The 19,638-nt window shown below is 44.5% G+C and overlaps 1 protein-coding gene across 3 annotated transcripts in view; it reads right to left on the reverse strand.

Annotated features, from left to right (window-relative positions):
* The window catches only part of VTI1A (vesicle transport through interaction with t-SNAREs 1A), a 342,273-nt gene that overhangs the window by 34,726 nt on the left and 287,909 nt on the right, over positions 1-19,638 (reverse strand). The gene's annotated exons all lie outside the window — the stretch shown is intronic.

Consider the following 19,638-nt stretch of genomic DNA (forward strand, 5'->3'; position numbering starts at 1 on the left):
CTGAAAAGAGTTTAATGAGGCCATTGAGTAGACGGTAGGAAAAGGAAGTATAAGGTCAGCTCTTATAGCATGAAGAAAATTGATTATATCTACCCCAACAGTGATAAATATAGTGATACCAGTTCAGCTGGATGGAAGAGCACTGAATTTACTAGCCTCCAGGATTAAAAGTAAGTTAAAACCCAAAGGTGACAAATTGAATTGGCATTAAGAATAATGTTGGACTTTGTAACATTTATTTTTAAATAAACGGTTATTATATTGAATAAGACGAAACTTACATTGAAAGGAAGGCTTTATTTGTCTCACCCACAATCTTAACTCAATAAAGCAAACAAAGCTTTTCTCTCTCCCTAAATCAGTATAATAATGGCCGTTTTGTTTAAGCTGCTTGTTTGTATAAAAGCCTGAAGATATACAGACCTCAGGGTAATCCTATCGCTGAAAGTAAGGTCTAAATGAAAACAAATCTTACTCGCAGATCTCTATTTTGAAGACAGCTCTATTCAAATAGGTTACACTGATTATACTCCAAGATAACCCAGCACACCATTTAGGCGTGATCACTTTAGCAAACATGAGCTCAGCGTTGTAATTTTCTAGTCTTTCGTTTTCCAGGATTGCAAAGACCCCCACAACTACCTCATTAGATGGTTACATAACTTCAGGCCAACAGATTCTTCTGAGAAGAACGCGATGCGTAAGCCAATTTAAAAGCTTTGCATCAGAATCTCAAGTGATATTAGATTTTATTGCTCGTGTGTGGTAAAGAGCAGTTTACATATTCTCTCTCTTTTGTACATGTGTGCGTGCGCATGCACACACCCACACCCACGCCCACACACACACTTAGAGTACTGACTGATGGAAATCTGGTTTTTTTCCATCCCAAGCAACGTCCACACAAAGCTAATGAAAATGATATACAAAAGATGACCACAGGTATACTTTTCCGAAATGTACTATGGCCCCGACAAGGAAATAATTCATGTTTACCCAGGCTAAAAAAAAAAGAAAAAAAGACTAAACATCAGAAACTAAAAGACCAAATAATTTCAGGGTAGTATTTTTAACCAATTAGAATCCCGCACTGGTGAAAACACTCATTTGCAGTCATTTTCCACAAACAGACTGACGAGGGTGATCACCTTATGTTCACTGGTTGTAGGAATCTTTTTTTTTTGTTTAAGTTAGAAAATTAGGCCTTTTGGAAAACTCCTATTTTTTCCTTGCTGAAACCCCCCTTAGGAAAGGGCTGTAGAATGCCATTGAAATAATTGCTTGTGAGGCCCCCCCCTTGCCAAAAATTCTTCTAACTTCTCCTAAAGGAGGGTGGTAGGGACCTCACACAGAAGAATCTGGAGATCCAAGCCCCAAATCTTGTAACTCTCCTAGAGGTCCTAGACAACATTCACGGAGTCCCTCCTTACTAATTCAGTGATTTTGTTGCAACCGGACCAGCAATCTTCCTAGTTTCCAGTGGCAACTTAACCACGTTCGTGTGGGGTCTGCAGCAAGAGGGGGCCGTGGAACACAAAACATCACTTGGAGATGCATTATCTTTCGTAAAAATATCCTTATAGGAAGTTTTGGGTCTTGGAAAGAATAAATCCATCCCGTCCATGGTTCCTCTTTCACCATGCTAATAAAACTCTTGTTTTCTAAGCTTGGTAAACCTTTGATCCCAAAGGGCCCATTTTCAGAGTTACACATGGATCCCATCATGAGCCTTTTGTAGGATCCCACAAAGTGGAAGAACAGTGCCATTATATACAACCTCTTCCTTTCTCCCTCCTATTCCGATCCACACGTAGATCAGAAAGAATCATTGGGATTACATGATAATCTGCTCCAGTCTGCTACATCCACTACAAGATCTACTCATTACAGGAAGAGCACAAGTTTTGACAGGTTTGCTGACAACAATAAGAACATTTATTAACACAACGGATGCCTACCAAGCCAGGAGCAATTTAGAGCAAGGATTAAGGAAACATAGGCAGCGATGTCCAAACCCTGAAAGGATGGATGGGTCAGTTCAAGATATTAATCTCAGACTTCAGAAGCCATCTCATTATTTCCTCCAAACCCTTCCCTATAGTTTGTGTCGTCCCCCTCTCCAGAATGTCAAAAACAATTAGGGAAGAGGGAAGCAAGATTTATGAGGAAAGGCTGAAAGAACTAGGTTTATTTAGTCTGGAGAAGAGAAGACTGAGGGGGGATTTGATAACAGTCATCAAATACCTGAAGGGCAGTTACAGAGGATGGAGACGAACTTTTTCACACCCCACAACTACACTGCTCCTGCTTCCAGTGTCTTTCATTCTCCATGCAGTTTATTCTTTTGGCTACCTTGCTCTCTTTGAATCTGAACCTCACCTTCCTCCTTGACTTTTTGATGAGACAAATCCATGATCAAAGGAAATTATCACTGCTCCCCCCGCCCAATAGTATCTCAGAGTATCACAGATATTTATGAATTTATCCTCGGCAATGAACATACAGCAAGCTACACACTGGGAAGCTACTCAGTCAAAATCTCAGAGGCTCCAGGCTTCGCTGGGGCTAAAGACCATTTCAGTGCGAGGTGCCTCTTACATGGTTATGCTCTAGAACATGAGTGATCTGGATAAATGAGTTAACGAGGAAGATAGTAATTACCATACTGGATCAGATGTCTGATCCCTTTAGTCCAGCACCCTGTGTTGAACAGTGGTGACCTTAAAGTGCAAGAACCCCACCAGAAGCAGAACTGATATCACCTCAACCTAAAAGTCAGGGCTGGATGAACCCTTTAGTGGGCCCTAGGTGAACAAACTCAGGGGCCCCTACTTAATATTGTAATTGATATTACTTTTTTCACTCAATAATTCTAATACGTAAAATAACCACAACTGGGGCCCTTCTGCACTTAGGGCCCTAGGCATGTGCCTAGTTTGCCTATGCATTAATCCAGCGCTGCTAATAGTTGAGAGAGTCTTAAACCATGAAGAAATGCAGGTTTATCTCCATTCCCATACTTTTTGCTAGCACAAACAACTCTGGATATTTTTGTTATCCATATAAACATCTAATCCTCCTTTTAATTTTGCCAAATTCTTGGCCAGAGGCAATGAATTCCACAGTCTAATTATGAATGGCATGAAAAGGTAGGTCTGATTCTGAAAAGTGAGGGACTTGTTGGTGCGGAAGCTATTCTTGAACCAATCTGCACATGTTTTGGTTCATTGCTGGGCTGATGTTGATTAGATAAATTCTTAACTTTTCTGAACCTGTTAATCTGGCTATACATCTGATGCAATGGAAAAGTGAAGGGTTTGATAACAGCAACACAACTGAACAATCATTATCTACATCTATACACACGCACTGGTTCTGATTCATACATGTCATTTGCTTATTTCTTGACAAATGACATTTCATGACACCACTGGTTAGCTCACCAAAGCTTCTGAACCTTGTATACCAGGGGAAATAAGAAATGGATTTTATTAAGTTTATTAGCAGCTAAAAACATGATACTTCAATGCTGCAAGTAAAGTAATCCACCTACACAATTTGAGTGGAATGAACATTTGGCTTCAACTACAGCTCATATGTAAAATATAAATCCAGTTTCTCTACTGGAAGTCCTTTGGGGTCTGTTTTTACACTACCTTGATCAAATCAAGAATTCAAGTTCAAGCTGGCTTCCATTCCCACCCAACCATGAAACTTATATGTCTGTAGTAGTGACACTACTCTTTCCACACCTCTTCACATCAATATTTCCTCTGGCTCCTCTTTTTCAACTTCTTTTCCTTCTTGCTTTGAGTTCAAATTTTAAATGATTGATAAAAAAAATACATTCAGAATACAATATTAATAAAATCCAATGAGAGATATCACCTCAAGAAGTCTTTACCTCTCAAATAAAATGTAGGAGAGACACTCAAACAACTCTTCAAAGAACAGTAGCTAAAAAAGTGCACCCAAACATCAGCTAGAGCATTGCCACAGAGAGAAGCATATTGGGAATGGATGAAAAATTAAGGGAGGAAAAACAGATGATTCCATAAGAACATGTTAAAGATGACTACAACCTACATAATACGCTATGAGAAAGAGCCCAGGAGGGTGTTCATCGGAGGACCCATTAGAAAAGTTGAATTTGTAAGTGTAGGGAAATCTCATCTTGTCCTGCTTGCTCACAAATTTCCAGTGGGATTATCGGCATGCTGCTTAACTTCTCCATGCCTTCCTGATTTCATTTGTTCAGGGAGGATATGTTCACCTTCCTCAGATGGGTATAATGAGGCTTAGTAAATACGTACAGTAGTTTCAGATACTGGGGTGAGAGGGGCTATTGAAGTCCAAAGAACTGGTTCTCTACATCCACTGCTGTATCCCTATGAACTATTTTCCATGTTCCTAGAAGAAAATGAACTTTTTTTCTCCCTCACGGGGCATCCCTGTGGCTGTGGAAACAGTTGAAGGGCAGACTGCAGTGTTGACATTGCTTCCACTAGGGCAGTGGTCTCCAATCTTTTTAAACAGGAGATCACCTTTGGCATTTAAAGGCAACCCAAGATCTACCATTTGCTGCTGCTGCCACCACGCCAGCAGATAAATCTGTGGGGAGGGAAGAGGGGGGCAGACTGAGGCAGAGGGAGAAAAATTATCTGGGGGCATGCCTCCCAACAGGTAAGTCCCACCCGGCTGGGGCCCCACTCAACTTACCCCTGCTCCTGCCTCTGTGGCATTGTCTTTCACTGCAGGGGAGCCCCCGCTCCTTCTCTCCCCCAAGGACTGACCTGCTGGGCTGGGGCATGCATGTGCATGCACACGGGCACTCAGCCCCTGCCTCAGCCTCGGATAGACTCCAAGAGGCTCCGAGATCTGCCAGTGGATCGACATCCACTGGTTGGTGACCACCATACTAGGGGTCTCCAATGGCAGTAGAGAGCTCTGATGTTGGATCAACAGCCTGTTGGGAGAGGCTGCCCTCGAACCCTTGGCTATACCCTTCCACTGGCCAGCCACACCCAACGTATAGCGACGCCAGGCGAGTCGATGCTTCCTGTACAGTGGGAATTGCAAACACTTGCGCTCATGAGTAATACTTCAGCTGACCATTTTCTGTGAATGCCAAAGTTTCTGCTTCCTATAGGGGAGCACGTGACACAGTCCATAAAACGCATGCTGCGCTGTCGGCGAGTGCTGTCCATAGACTGAGGAAACGATGGCTCTGATAAACTCATTCACCCCTAAGCAGTGGAGGCCTAGGCAAATATTGATCTGAAAGCCTATGGTTACGAGAACAAATGAAGGAAACCAAAAAGTGATGGATAAGTGGGAGACCACATCTGGATACTAATGGAGATAAAGCACAGAAGATAACAACCGCCTGGAGGCTGGACTGATACTGCTTCTGCCCGGCTCACAAATGGAGTGTAGGGAAACAATACCAAACCCCTGTTAATCAATCTTTCTCGTACAAGAGGGAGTTAAAACAGTTAATCTAGTATGCCGTCACTGGCTGGATACACCATTGTGCTGCTCTGAAAGTCAAACAGGTAGCTATAGCTCCTTATCTGGAAAAGTCGCCATGTTTTAATATATACTGCTTCACCCCACCCTTTTCAGAAAAGATTGATAAGCAAAACGATGATGCTTTAATGAGCTTAATTGCACATGCCTTATGTTCTTGCATCGGTGCCAACCAGCTACTTCAACATCCAGCAGTTGACTTAATAACTTCCCCCCCTTCCCCCTCACTCTGTTCAAGCCAAGCAGCATAATTATTCTTGTGGTAAACCCTTATTTCACTTTTCTTTTTTTCCAGAATTACTGTAAATGGGTATCTTTGAAAGGAGGGTGGCAGGCAGCTTTTGGTACAGTGCTTACCAAGAAACCCTTCATCAAAGAAGCCTTTGTGAGCATGCTCTGGACTGAAGCCAATCAGATCATCTTGCTGTCTGTCTCTGAAGAAAATTCGCCCCTGGAATGCAAGCCAAGCCAAGCTCTGTAGACAGGGTGACTGCACTCCTAGTCCAACCTGTCTTAGTTGAGTGAAAAAATGCTGAAGGGAAAATTACCTGTTTGGCTCCAGACTGAATTAACTTTTTAATATACAAGTATGTTTATTATTTTTCCTTAAAAGTGCCTGCCTATCTAATATATTCATTAATGTTATCTGGGCAGTACACTTGAAATATTATGAAAAATGTGCAAATGCAATAAGGCTACAGTGCTTGGAGGCAAAGCAAGATGTATTTTCTAATTATATGACAGAAAACGACATTGTTATTAACAAATGATAGTACAGAGTAATCTCTTTATGTTGCGCGAGTGTGTGCAGGGATGTTCTGTCCATCATAACCAGCTTATTGGCATAAGTGGGAGGCACCGATACCAATTTCCCTCTGTTCACCAGGCCACACACAAAAAAATCCTTAACCTTCAACCAGCTGGCCCACCCTGGGCTCTTCCTTAAGAAATTATGGAGGGATCTATTTTTAACTGCATAAAGCAGTCTCTCTTCCCAGATTACTTTGATTCAAAGAGGATGCTCCTCTTTTGTACTGGCCCTCTTTGTTGCAAGGACAGTAAAGATTCACCATTGCAATGCGTCCTTGGAATATAACTCCTCCTGCTCCATCATCCTCCAACCACTTCCTGAGTCACTTAAGAGGGGAGATCTGTTGTAGCCATGTTGGTCTAAGGCCGAAGCAGACATGGTAAATGTGTTATTTATTTTTTATTAGACCACCTAAATAGTCAGCAAAATTGTTCTTTGAACGCTTTCTGGCACAAACACGCTTCTTCGGGCATAGGAAAAGAAGGGATTCATTTCTAATAGTTAAAATCATAGGAGATGCAAGAGCTGCCTTCATTAGCGAGCCCTCTCATTGCTTTTCTCTTGGTCTGGCTGAGATCATCTCTGCCCGTCTTCCCAGCCCTTGCCATTATCTTGAATTCCTCTCTGCTGCCGCCACTCCCCTTTGCTATTTCCTTCTGCTCTGTGTGTACTCTTGACTCTCTTGTTCCTCTTTTTAGAAACACCTTGTAAGTGCCAGACAGGAATTTCCCGACACTATGTCCTGCATTAAGCGAGTGATAATAGCAGAAACAATAGGGAACGATGTCGGTAGGGTGCCCTGACAGGACGGCCGAATTTAAATGAGCAAGCAGCTTTGGTGGTTGGAATTTGTCAACTCTAAATGACTCTTCTTCCTGTATTAGCAGGCCTAGCTTAAGTGGAGCATGTCGTAGTTTTAAATGAGCAATAAGAAAGACAGATCCTATGTGCAAATCATGTGTACAAGTAAACAGCCTCCAGAGCCACACGCACAAACCCTTCTCACGATAGAGTTCACTACTTTCTTGCTGCGGGAAGTAAAAAAAAAAAAAAAACGAAAAGTTTTGAAACTAGGGAGAAGCGAGATAAAACTTAGAGACAAAATTAAAAGATGTCATTGATGTCTCTATGTAAATATCCCCCTTCCCGATCTGTTAAACTTGCTCAAATTTTAAAACTCAATATTAAAAAAATAAATGAATTAAATGGCCCTACGACACATCTTTTTTTTCTTTTCCTTCAAAAAAAAATTGCAATGGATTCCCTGGCCCCAAATTTCCCCTAGCATCACCCTTACATAGCAATCTGCCATGCTGCCTTTCAAAGCTGGAAATAATCTACTGAGGGATGGTACCTAAGACAGATTCTCAGACTGTGGTCTACGGAGCAGTGAGGGGCTGCTGTCAGCATTGGCTTGTCCAGGTGCTTACCAACTTTACAAGCTAATACTTTCCTAATATTAATGTTTCCTACTAAATAGCATGAAAGTTTAGTGATTGCAAATGAAAGGAGATGGGCAAATGAAGCAATCTCTTCAAGATGTGGTTTACGGCATGAGCAAATACGAGAAGCCCGTTGTAGACGGCAGAGCGCAGGTTTTAATTATCGTTCTGATAACAGCTGTCCTTGTGACCGGGAGGACACATCACTGAAATCATCCCAGGCCTCGGTTTCATCAGTGGTAATGAAATAGCAATTATCACCCAAAATAAGGTGTAGCAAACCTTAACGTACGTTTGCAAAGCCCAGGGCGATCTTGCAATGAAACATGCCGGAGGGTTGGTAGAGGTTGCCCCTCTTATTGCTCAGACAGACGTTGGGTTGGAAAAACAACTCCCATCACGCTTTTGTTTTTCCTTTTCCCTTTCGCCTGCCCATGGGGTAGCTGTCTAGGAGTCCTCTCTTGTTTTCTTCATGCGCCACAAATTCATTGTTACATGCGACGATCAGGTTTCTCCCGTTCCTGACAGGATTACGCTAAACTCTTATTACAACACACAGAGCATCACTGTCTTTCTGGATATGCACAAAAACAGCAATCATTTTTGGCTGCTTGTACCTTCCCCCCTCTGCTTTACAGACTAGAGTAGCATTAAGTCGTGCTTTGGATTACGCAGAAATATAATGTAATAATCTTAGTCGCCTTAAATGAGGATGGTCACTACCAAAGCTAATAGCTGCCTCTTGAGTTAGGCAGGCCTCTTTTGGAGTCAATCATTCTGGCACATCACACAGGCAGGGATAAAAACCCCCCTCTTTCTTACATGTACTAATTTGTCACAGGAATCAGTTCTCTAGATATTTTCTCTTGTGCCAATAGCTGACAGCCTAGAGAATAGATATGTAAAAGGAGCCAGAGACTAAGGAAGCTGCAGATCATAGATTACAGTGTGAAGAACAGTCCAGAGAGCTCTATATTAAAAAAGGCCAGGTAGGAAAATTGGCTTCCCTCCAAGAGAGCGATTTCTACTCTACACTGTAGTTTTCCATATCCCAAATGCAATTTCCTAAAGGATATACCATTTATGGAGACCAATATGATGAGTAAGAGTGTTTTCCTGGCAATTCTGCTCTGTGTTTGCCTGGCAGGGGACTTGACATTTCAGTGCATTCACAGGCCTAAATGGGACCAACTTAGTTTTTAACTTCAGGGTTAGGGGTTAGATGGCCCGTGGTTGTGACAAAAGGGAATGGAAAGTGCCTTTCACCTGCACTCACCATTTTTCCAAAGGGCTCTTTTGGAAAAGGGGTGGTTAAACTTTGGACCATCCATGTTTTCATTAAATGTGCATGTGCGGCAGTATTGCATCGCACAGCTGAACTGAACCACGGCTTTAAATACGTGCCCTGCAATATTGCTCGCAAGCTTGGCCAAATATCGATGGAAGACCTTAAACTTTCTACGCCACATCACTGATGTACCCGATCCTCTTAGCTGAGGTTCACAAGGACCTGAAGAAAGCTCCACGCCAGAGGGAGGACCAAACTCAGCAGTGTCCCCTGATATGCAGTGCTTTCCTTTTCTCTTTTGGACAACAAGGATAACCAATCTGTGACCCTGAAGAAGAAGTACAGAGCTGTGAACAGCAAAGGGATGCGTGCTTCTGTGTATCACCATTTTCTTCCATCTATGGGACTGCAACAAAATATGGCTATAGTTACTTTGCTGAGGCTATAGTTACTTACTCTTCTGTGAGGTAGGGAAGTTACGATGCCAGCATATTCAAAACCATGCCCTGCAAGGAAACTAGAGAAAATAGAAGCATATCTACATTAGGGCCCAACCGTCCATCACGGAGGACACCTCTTCTGGACTAGCAGCTATGTCAGCAGAATCGTCTAGTGTGGACACGGCCTTACTTTGCAGTCCGATTAGCACAATCGGTATACGCACTTTTTTTCAGGTTGGTCCAGTTCGGCCCAGGCTCTTTTCAGCACAATTAGTGCGCACTCATTGTCGGACCCATGAAAGACAATGAGGAATTTCACGTAGTGACACGCATAGCTCCCTCGGCTGGAAGCTTAGGAGGGTGGAGAGCTATGGAAATCAGATGCATAGTGAGGAAACACGATTTTTGGACACAAAACTATGCTTTGTGCACTTACAGCTGTTCTACCCCCGCCCCGGAGACCCTATTCAGCAAAGTAACTGTAGCCATATTTTGCTGCAGTCCCACAGATGGAACAAAACGGTGATACACAAAAGAATTCACACATGACGGGCACCCGCCTTCCAGGGCTGTCAGCATCACACCTCGTCTTGCTGTAGGGATGGATGCTCACATTATATTATATCAACATTTATATGTTAAATAAATCAGGAGACTAAAAAAAAGCAGTACAAAACTGCAAACCTAGAGAAGGAGGAAAAATTCCTGACGGGAAACATTCTTCTTCAGGTCTGCAAAAAGCACAATACGACATGCTAGTCCATGGGGAATAAAAATAAAATATATATATATATTTCCTTGCTCCATACCTATGACATGCTTTACTATGGTAGGTGCAGTATTTGTTTTTGATTGAATTGCTCAAGATCTGTTTACATGGAGCCACATCTAACTGGATAACATTAGATCTGATAAAATTAAATTAGGAAACCCTAAATTAGCTACCCAGCCCCAAAATGACACCGTCTCACACCTTGCAGGATCTAACCCCGAAAAGCTGATGAGCCTTGTACGTGCTCTCTCTTCTACTCTCCCTGTTGCATATTCCTGATGAAATCTCTGCTCCATCTGTTAAAATCTTATCTGACCTCTGTCTCCTGCTCCTGGTGCCTCCTTGAACTCACTGAAACTAGGCTCTCTTCCATTTGCTCAGCTCCAGTTACTCTCCTTTGCTCTGGTCTCATGAGTCTGCAGGCTTCTGCTCTCACTTTCTTGCAGCTCCTATTCCTTCACCTTCATTACGGTCTGTTCTTCATATTCCCTTTCATTCAGGGTGATCATTTTGATTTTCTTCGTCCTCCTCTCTCTTTCGCCCCATTGACTTCAGGGTATGGCTCTCATTCCTCTTTCATACATTCTTATTCGTACTGACACATTTCTTCCAAGGGCTGCATGGCTCCAATTACTTTCTCTGTGCTGGTAGTTCCCAAATGCCTCTCTGTACCCATGACCTCCTCACCTCAGTCCAGTCTTGCATCTCCACCTGTCTCCAGGACTTTTCTTCTGGGATGTCCAGTGATCACCACAAACCCAATCTTTTCCAAACAACAGAAAAAAATTACCTTACTTCTCTTTGCTCCTAAAATATTTCCTCCCGCAGAAAAGATAAGGGTGACCTTGACCAGGGGAAGACTCCCCGACAGTCAGGACTGCCCTATGAGAGTCCAGGGACCGAGAAGCCTGGGTGGCTCACATGCGCCTCCTGCTGTAATGGATTAGGAATGACATTCTAGGGGGTAAATTGGTATTTGACTCCCTCTACTGACATCTGTGGGGAATGACACACGGGGGCTTAACTCGCTCAAAAGCGCCATTCACGTAAACATGAACACTGGGTCGTGCAAACAGAACTGCACTGCACCACCATTTAAGTTCTGCAGCAGCCAACATTAAATCCCGTGTCGTGTACATACGCCCAAAGAGAGCACCTCTACTGAAAACACTGCTGCACTTTCTTTTTGTTTCCAAGGAGTAGAATCCCAGGATCATTTTTACCTCTTGCCTTTCCTTCGCCCATACGCAGACTCTCACTATATACCAGCTGTCTTGTTTCTCATTACATTGCCCACTTCACCCTTTCTTTGTTCCTATATTAGTAAAAAAAAAAGCCTTGACCCTATAAACTGCAGTCATTTCTCATATACTATGGCCCTGTAGCCTTCCCTTGTACAGAATCTTCTCTCTCCAGTTGTCCGAAGTGCTAATTACATGACCCTCTGTCCCAGGCTCTAAACATAAAACCATTTTGACTGCCTGTACTCACTTTGGCCCAATATACAGATGTTTCCCTTAAAAATGTGCATACTTCTTAATGGATCATGCAGTCAATGTTGCATGTGCCAAACCCAGACATGGGTCTAGCACAAACCCTGGGAAGGATGTAATATGAATATTCAGTCTAACCAAGCCCACCTAAAAAGTTCTAGGTATTCTCTTCTCTCCTTCTTACTTTGTCAAGTATAATTCAGTTGTGATATGTCTGAGATAATTAGGCACTCAGCTTGGATCAGTTGCATAACTCATCTACAGGGCTAATAAAAACATCTTTACTCCTCCATTTCTTGGGTATGTATAGCCACAGTCAGAAATTTACTGATCTATAGGAATTAGCTTGCCAACAAGAAGAGTTCAGTGAGCCAGCACTTTCCCTTCCACAAATAAGAACATAAATAAGAGTTTCTTCATAGCACTGTGTAGCTGGGAACACATTAGCACAGCTAATTTTGGCCTGACAAGGGCACTTAGGATTCTCTACATTTCCTGTACAGCTCATGCTTATCAGTTTACACTTGTTAGTGCAAAAATCTCCTTTCCTATCTTTGTTTCTGCCACTTCCCTTATCCTGTCACTCTCTTGGAGCAAGTGTGTGTGCTGGGCACTTCACCAGCCATTTCAGCAAACACACTCATTGCATCAGAGAGAGAGATTCACATGCGCACACAAACAACAGTAAGCTTCAGTGCAGCGCTTATCACAGAGAAAGGACAAGCCCCCCTACTGTACATACCGTAGCGCATGCTGCATTACACAAAGAAGATCTCTTTGCAGCAGCCTCCCTTCAGGGAGTGACAGGCAGCATTTAAATGGCATCCTTTAAAATAAATGTTTTGTTCACATAAAGCGCAGAGGAAAATATTAGTTGCAGTGATTCTTTTCTGCAAAAGGTGACATATGTCATTTCCCCTCTTGGGCCAGTGTGTCATGGGCTCAACCATGGTCAAAATGTCCTCAGGTCAAAGTTCAGGGTCACTAAACTGCCTCACCAGTGGGTGGAGTGTACCGACCTGCTGACAAAGCAGCTTCCTTTCCAAAGCAAGTGAAAGGAAACAATAGAAGCAAATCTTGATCACTGACATAATGGGGAACAAGAACACACAGAACCCCTCAGATCTGGGCCATTCTGGGGGTCTAATTTGTAAGAGAGGCCTGATTTACTTCTGGCTAAGGAGGTTTACAGCACTCAGGTGGAATCAGTGAGCAGGTGGCCAATGGTTTCCACTGGCCACGGGAGGAATTTGACCCTAACTTGGCCACTGCAATCAATGGGAGGAACCGGGAAATTGAAGGGAGGAAGCAGCAGGCTGCAGGAAAGGTGAAAGACTGCCCTGTTGGGAGGGCAGGTAAATAGGGACGTGGCTTTGCAAGGCTACAGGACTCCAGCCAGTCTGAGACAGATTCCCTAGGGAGCGGAAAGCCTGTTTTAAAGACTATTAGTCTACTCGGTGTAAAAACTGACCAAATCTCCTCAAGAGATAGGAAAATGTGGGGACAGATTGGTTGAGGTTTTCCTTCCCCAAGTCATTCTCCAGCATGTTTTTTTATGGAATGAGTCAAAGGGGCTGACCACAGCTCCCTAAGGAAAGAAAAGGTCAAGCAATGAGCAAGGTGGTTATCTAGAACTGGCCTAAGACGACCCACAGCAATAATCCTTAGCTAGAGGTTTAATTTCTGAATGTCAATAAAGATGCAACGGGCTCATTGCCACAGGGGAGGCCGTGACACTCCCCAGTGGCCTTGCCGCTCCTGCCTGGCTCAAGCTCTAATGCCACACTCCCTAGATTTGCTTGCCCACCATGCCTTGCTCTTAACATTATAGGTTGATTCAGGGAAGCTTCCAACAGGCCTTAGAGTAAGCCCTAATCCCAATAAATTCCCATTGGGTCTCTCCTGAGACCCCACTAGCCTTGATCTAGCCCTCAGGATTGGTAAATCCCTCTTGGCCTGACTTAAGGCACCAGGAGCCTTAAGGGCAAATTACGTGGCTCCTTTTTCTCCCTTACACCACACCCCAAGCCTCACGGGGGTTCTCTCTCATTGACATGACTATTTATACACTCGGCCCCCTTGGGCCCTCAGACCCTCTGGTCCCTTACTCAGTCTCCCCCTGCACTCTTGGACCCCTTGTCCCATGCATAGCCTCTCCTCCAGGCTCTTCGACCCCTGGTCACCCATACATCCCCTCCTCCGGGCTCTTAGATCCCTGGTCACATACACAGTCCCTCCTCCGAGCTCTTGGACCTCTAGTCCCCGTACACGGTCTCTCCTAGATTTCACAGACATTAGGGCTGGAAGGGACTTTGCGAGATCATTGGGCCCAGCCCCCTGCCGAAAGGGCAGGAAAGCCAGCTGGGGTCAGATGACCCTAGCAAGGTGAGCGTCCAGGTGTTTCTTGAACGTATCCAGAGTGTGTGCTTGTACACTTCTGGGGGAAGTCTATTCCAGACTCTGGAGACTACCTTGGGGGTCTTCAAGAGGAGGCTGGATAGATATCTGGCTGGGGTGTTATGACCCCAACACTCATTTCTGCCCAGGGGAGGGGGTCGGACCTCATGATCTGTTTAGGTCCCTTCTGACCCTAAGCACTATGAAAATATGACTCAGACAGTAAAGTTTTTCCTTATGTCCAGTCTAAAACAGTCTTCTAGCAGTTTGTGGCCATTAGACCTCATCTTCCCTTGGGGTGCCTTGGTGAACAGATGGTTTCCCAATTCCTGATGCACGCCACTTATATACTTACAGGCTGCCATCAAGTCCCCCCTGAACCTTCTCTTCTCCAGGCTGAAGAGTCCCATGCCTCTCAGGCTCTCCTCATAAGGCCTGTTCTCTTGACCTCTAATCATGTGCATGGCTCTCCGCTGGACTCTCTCAAGCTTCTCCACATCCTTTCTAAAGTGTGGAGCCCAGAATTGGATGCAGTACTCCAGCTGTGGCCTCACCAAGGCTGAGTATAGCAGGAGGATGAGTTCTCGAGTCGTGCTTGAGATGCATCAGTAGATGCAAGCCAGAGTTTTATTTGCTTTGTGGCCTGCGGCATTGCACTGGTGGCTCACGTAGAGCCTGTGATAAATCATGACCCCCAAGTCTCTTTCGGTCGTGGTGCTAACAAGTGTAGCACTATCGAGCCTATAAGTATGATGTGGGCCCCGTCTCCCGAGCTGGAGCACCTTGCATTTTTCCATGTTGAATGTCATCAGGTTTTGATCCACCCACCTTGTGAGCCTGTCCAGGTCGGCCTGAATCCCCAGCCTAAAATCTAACGTGACCACACTTCCCCATGATTTGGTGTCATCTGCAAAACTTAGCCGGTCTGCTTCTGACCTGACCCCTGGTCCCGTACGCAGCCCCTCCTCCAGGCTCTCCAATCCTTCGTCCTGTACGTGCCCCTCTCTGGGCTCTCAAAGCTCTGGTCCCATATGCTGCCCCTCCTCTGGGCTCTCAGACCCCTCCCTGGACCCCACCCTCAGTCTGAGGGCTCCTAAGTTACCGGTTCCCTAAATAGGCCTTAAGCCTGCCCCAGCAGGGCTCAAGACTAAACTGCTGGTGCAACTCAAATAAACAAGCAGCATCTCAGCCCCCTGGCAGATGCATCAAGCTGTCTCAGGGTTTACCATAAACAAAGGCCGCTTGCCCATAAACCGAGTCTTTTCACAGCCCTGGGAACTTGCCTCTGTTCCCAGTCCTGCAGAGCTGTCCAGCAACATCCAGGTCCTTTTAGGAGCCCTACAGCCAGGAGCTCCTCATTTCACGGTTGCTGGGAGAGACTCCGTGGCCGGTGCAGGCTCTGGGCTTATATAGCTCCTACCTGAGCCCTCTTCCGGTCAGGTGAGTCCTTCATTAGCTCCCTTCTGCCACCTGCAAGCAGCCTCTCAGGCTTGCTCTCTGAAAGGGGCAAGCACATCCCAGTGCCCTGCTACAGAAGAAAGTTCTCTCTTTTTCCACTCTCTTTCCCCTCCTCACTCCTGAGATGCATCACATTGTATCAGTCCCTGCTACAGCTTGATTAGTCCCTATTACTATTTGCATGCCATGGTTAGATTTTAATTTGGATGAGTTCAACTCACCTAACTGTGCTGCACTTCAGGCACTTAAAACACTTTTCTGAGGTCCCCCCTCACGTATCTGCTGCAGAAACGAAGTATCCCACAACAAGGAACAAAAAAATGGATCTTTTGCCCATGGAGCACAAAATCCAAACCAATTAGGGTGAATGCAAAATCTCTCTGTTTACCCAGCAAGATGCCTCCATTTTTCCAAGTCTGAGGGAATGCCACTGATTATATACTGGCATAGACTTGAAAACTTGACAAAGGAAATGTGTGTAACAGGCTTGAGTCCAGTACTTGAGGCCATTGCAAATACTTTACATATCTACACAAATACACTATGAATATTTTACACAGAATAGTTCTGGTTACCGGTTTAGAAAAAATGGATCACTGGTTAGGTAGGGAACCACAAAGTTTGCCCCTTGGTAATAACTGAGGTTTGAATCTACAGACTGAGGGGTAAAAACATTAGTCAGTAGGGCTGTATGAAGCTTCGGTCGCTGATTCAATTCAGAGATTTGGCCAAATCTCCAAAACCAAATCAAATCAGGAGAGCCATTTAAAGGTTCAAATCAAATCTGAAACCCCCAAATTGATTCAGAAAAGATTTGGAGAGATTCAGAGATTTGGACTGGCCAGGGAGAGGCAGCCCCAGCATCTCAGCAATTAAAAAAAGTCCTGCACTCACTGGCTCTGGCAGTGGCAATTGGGGCCTCTGGGTACTCATGGCAGAGCCCACCCATGCAGTGCAGGGCAGCGGGGATTGCCCCTGCAACTCCCGCCTGGCACCCATGCGGCAGCTGCACCATGGCATGCATGCAGCGTGGCTCAGCAGGGCACCGCATGCTGTCTGGGAGTTGGAGCCACTGGTGCTGAGTGGCGCTGGGCTTCGGCCACCCCAGAGTCCCCACAACCCCTGCTACAGCTGGTGAGTGCAGGGCTTCTTTTTCTTCTTAAAGTGCCGGGAGGCCGGGGCTGGGTGGGGGATGATACCGGGCAGTCATGGGGGCTTCTCCTGCAGCTCCCCCTCCCCAGGGAGAGGCAGGTACAGCCAGTGGAGCCACGGGAGAACCTGCAGCCACCTGGCTATGCCTACCTCTCCTTGGCTGATCTGAATCCCTGAATCAGCACCACATCTCAAATTCTGCTTTGGCCATATTGAATGGGGACAGTGATTTGAATCACCAAATCGAATCACTGTCCTCCGAATTCAAAATGAATACTTCCCTATTCACACAGGCCTATTAGTCAGCTTTATAAACCTATGAGATAAATTTATTGACTCCAAGATGAACATGGGCCGACAATGCGAGGTCACGGTTGGCAGGACTAACTGCACCTTGTCGTGCATCCACAGATGCATCTCAAGTAGAGCCAGGGAAGTGATCCTCCCCCTCTATGCGATGCTGGTCAGGCCACAGCTGGAGTACTGTGTCCAGTTCTGGGCGCCCCACTTCAGGAGGGATGTGGACAACATTGAAAGGGTCCAGAGGAGGGCCACCTGCTTGATCTGGGGACTACAGGGCAGACCCTACAATGAAAGACTGCAGGACCTAAACCTGTTCAGTCTTCACAAAAGAAGGCTGAGGGGGGACCTGGTGACTGTCTATAAACTCACTAGGGGGAACCAGAAGGGTTTAGGGGAGACACTGTTTCCCCTAGCACCCCCTGGCATGACAAGGAACAATGGACACAAGTTATTAGAGAATAGATTTAGATTAGACATCTGCAAGAACTACTTCACAGTCAGGGCGGCTAGGAGCTGGAACCAACTTCCTAGGGAAGTGGTGCTGGCTCCTACCCTGGGGATCTTTAAGAAGAGGATGACTACCTGGCTGGACTCATTTGAGTCCAGTCTTTTCTCCCGCCCAGGCTGGGGGTTGGACTTGAAGATCTAACAAGGTCCCTTCCAACCCTACTTCTATGATTCTATGACATTTGACTTCCTCAGACTATCTGAAAAGTTAAGATTCCAGTTGATAATATTTTCCACTTCTTTATCTCCTAGCAAATCAAACAATTTACACAGAGCACTTCTCTTGGAATTCCAGATCCCATAATAGGCCATTTGGAGTTTATTTAACACGTCAGATTTAAAGCAGGGCTTGCTTCAGATGAATAGGCAAATCATTTATAAATGTGCGTTTACAAGGTCAGAAGTCACAGCAACTGTGCTTGCTGCTTGTCAACTTATTCGGAGGAAATTGTGTAATCAACTTAACATAGTAGTTACCCTTTACCTTGAAGGTCAAGCTCACAGTTCCTGTATGTCACCACACTTGCTATTAATCACTCAGGAGGAAATTCAACGTTTTCTTTAAATTCAATTGTGCAAAGCAAGGCTGAATTCTGATTCTTTCTCTCTCCTTCCTTGAAGCCACAATGACCAGTTTGATTTCAAGTAGTCTTTTTATATTTAAATTCTCCCTCCCCACCAAAATCTCACTAACGTCTGCCTGTGGTGTTCTTTCTTTTTGCTTCATCTGTCTTGGGTCTCCTTCAACCCTGACAACTTCTGAGGTTGAAGCTAGTGAACAAAGAGGATAAGGGTCAATTTACAGATGACAGAGGGCAGAGATTCCAACCAAAGCATAAAGGCTGAACTCATGTAGGAGAACGAGGAAACCACCTTAACTCCTTAAGTTGCTTAGCAGTGCTCTGTTTCCACCCAGGTTTGAGAAATGGCCAGTCAAACAGGCCCTGCCTGTCAATGCTCTAGCTCGCTAAATGGATCGTATTTTAATACTGGAAACATGAAATTAAATGTTTCTCCTGCCACCAGTTTATAACAGTTTCATTATTCAGTGGTCCAGAGAGCAGTCAAATAACAATAGATCACTTCATTCTGCTACCGCTGATCAGACCAAGCAGAGCCTCCCCCTGAAGTCCGTTTGGGACGTCTCCACACTGCTTACATTGGGGCCATTTGTAGTTTAGGAGTTCATCCCATAGGGTTAAAAGTTTTGCCCGCTTGGAATTAATTATGAAAAGTCTTCATCTCTAGCATGCCCAGCTACTCTGCATTTGCTGCCTCCACGCTTTTCACTTGCCCACTCTTTAAAGGGTTTGGAAATGGCAACAAAAGAGATAATCCTCCTTTGTGGGTATTCCCACAGTTAGCAACACACACATCTGGATGGAGTTTCAATAGCCCACTGTTATTCAAACAATTTGTAATCACACAGACTGTGTAGTGAACTAACAGACCAGCACATATAGCTTTTCATTATTATATAGCATACAGTACACATAATGTACAAATAAACTCAAAACCTGCAGCACCAACAATGGCACATTCTACTTGGCCTCATTCACTAAACAGCCCTTGTAAGAGTCTTTATCGAAAGATGCAACACATTGCTACTTCTTTCGGTTATAAATGGGAAGGAGATTTAGGAAAATCTTGTGCATCTGTTAAACAGTCTAAAAAGCCAAGTTGTGGGGTATTTATAGTACTTAAAAATAAAGACTATAAAAACCTAGAACTTAGTCCTTAGGTGAATGCCATGTAAGTTATAACAGTAGCTGATTTTATAACACACAACAATATGAACAAGCATAGCCAAAGGCAGGATCAAGCCCTTAACATTTTTATACTGGGATTTGTGCTTAAAGGTCTGTTTCAGTCTGGATACAATGATTCATTCTCCATTTCCCCCAATGCTATAACCCCCAGCGCCCTTCCTTTCCCATGACTCATGTTGACTTTTTATTAAAATACTCTGGATGTAGAATCATTTTTTTAGTTTAAAATTTATGGCCTTGATCCTGCAAACATTATTCACAGGACTAGCCCTAATAG

This window comes from Crocodylus siamensis, chromosome 7 (genome assembly GCF_052110815.1).
Source record: "Crocodylus siamensis isolate JL-2025a chromosome 7, ASM5211081v1, whole genome shotgun sequence".
In the NCBI taxonomy this organism is placed as follows: Eukaryota; Metazoa; Chordata; order Crocodylia; family Crocodylidae; genus Crocodylus; species Crocodylus siamensis.